This window comes from Pelecanus crispus, chromosome 6 (genome assembly GCF_030463565.1).
Source record: "Pelecanus crispus isolate bPelCri1 chromosome 6, bPelCri1.pri, whole genome shotgun sequence".
NCBI classification, from domain to species: Eukaryota; Metazoa; Chordata; class Aves; order Pelecaniformes; family Pelecanidae; genus Pelecanus; species Pelecanus crispus.
The window spans coordinates 54,288,476-54,290,130 of NC_134648.1; the positions used below are offsets into that span (position 1 = coordinate 54,288,476).

Consider the following 1,655-nt stretch of genomic DNA (forward strand, 5'->3'; position numbering starts at 1 on the left):
CCCTTGATTGGCTTAGAGTAGACTTGGTAGTGTAGGTTAATGGTTGGACTGGATGATCTTAAAGGTCTTTTCCAACCTAAACGATTCTATGATTCTAAGCCCGCGGGGGCCGCACGCCGACCCTAGTCGGCCACCACCAAAATACCCGAAAATAAAACTCTGCGCTGGAGGACGCGGCCACCGGGAGCGATACCTAAAAACGCACTCAGGCCCCAGCGAGGATCGAACTCGCGACCCCTGGTTTACAAGACCAGTGCTCTAACCACTGAGCTATGGAGCCGCCGCTCACAAGTCTTTCCGGCTGTCCCCCATGGCCGGCACAGGCGGGCCCCGCCGCCCCGCCCCGCCCCGCCCTGCCCGGCTGCCCCCGGCCCCGCCGCCCCCGGCCCCGCCGCCCCCGGCCCCGCCCGCCCCCCGCCCCCGGGGCCTGGCCCGCGGAGCGGTACCGAGGCGGCCGCCGGGAGGAGCCCGCGTCCCGCAGCCGCTCCCGGGCGGGCGGGCGGGAAGCTGGCGGCCGCCCTGCCTCGCCCCCCAGCACCGGGCGGTCGCTGCCGGCGCCTGCAGCCCGTCAGCGCCGCGGCTGCGTGGGGAGGGTCCCGGGGCCGGTTGCGAACCAAGAAATGAAACATGGGAAACGCGCGCAGCCGGTCAAGCCGACAAAAGCCGGGAGAGGAGAAGTCAGAAGTAGGTGAATGTTGAAATACAGCCGGATTTTTACAAGTTAGGAGTAAAAATTGCCGCAGTAAAGCTGTATGAGGTGGTGCAGGGTGGTTTTTCCTCCAAAGGCTGGGTGGTCTTGGGAAGTTTGAGAAACGCTGCCGAGGGGCAGAGGTGCTGCCCGCGGCTCTCTAAGCATCGCTTGCTGCGTGACCTCCCTGGGCAGCGCTAAGCGTTAACCTGAGAGAGCATTTCGAGCCTGGTCTCTCACCTGGTACCTGCAGGCCACCTTCACAGAGGCCGTGGAGTTCAGAGCTAGAAGGTGGGAGCTTCAGGAACAGCTGGAAGGTGGAAGGCGGCAATGCTTTAGGAGCCGCTTAAGTGTACCGCATCCAGCGCGGGTGCTGGGTATCGTCACTCCCGACAGCACACATTGAAGCAGATGCCTTCCAAAGAGCTTTGGTCGCTTATGGCTGGACTGAACTTTTCTTTTTTTTAAACTGCATGCAGATAAAATTATTTAAATTCCAGTCGTATGCCTTTCCGAAAGCAATATTCAGGGCCCTGTCTTGATTTTGTAGTATCTATTTCTACGGAATTCAGACTTGGATCAGCAGGTGAGAAAGGGATGCAATGGGATAGCTCATAAGCGTGGCTTGGCTTGGAGAAGTCCTATAAAGAATGTTATACGGCGGAAATAAACCCCAAAGTCCACAGCGGGATCTGGGTCTGCAGTACTCTGAGCGCTAGATGTGTAAATATGTGATTTCTGCCCAAAGAGTTTTCCTATCAAAGGATTTTCTCACATTAACCCCCTGATAGTTTGTAATAAATGACAGCAGTAAAATTTGAAATTAAACTGTGAACAATTATTGCTGACTCTCCGAAAACAAAGCTCCACGGGGCAGCTAGATAGTAGATACAGTCAACAAAGCAACAGGGGGCAGGCCCATTTTCTCCACTGAATGATATTCATTACATGGGTATGAATTCAAATT

The 1,655-nt window shown here is 56.2% G+C and overlaps 1 non-coding gene across 1 annotated transcript; it reads right to left on the minus strand.

Annotated features, from left to right (window-relative positions):
• Window positions 1-207: 207 nt before the first annotated feature.
• TRNAT-UGU (transfer RNA threonine (anticodon UGU)) lies at window positions 208-280 on the minus strand. The gene has a single exon. It is a non-coding gene; the product is annotated as a tRNA-Thr (tRNA).
• Window positions 281-1,655: the final 1,375 nt, after the last annotated feature.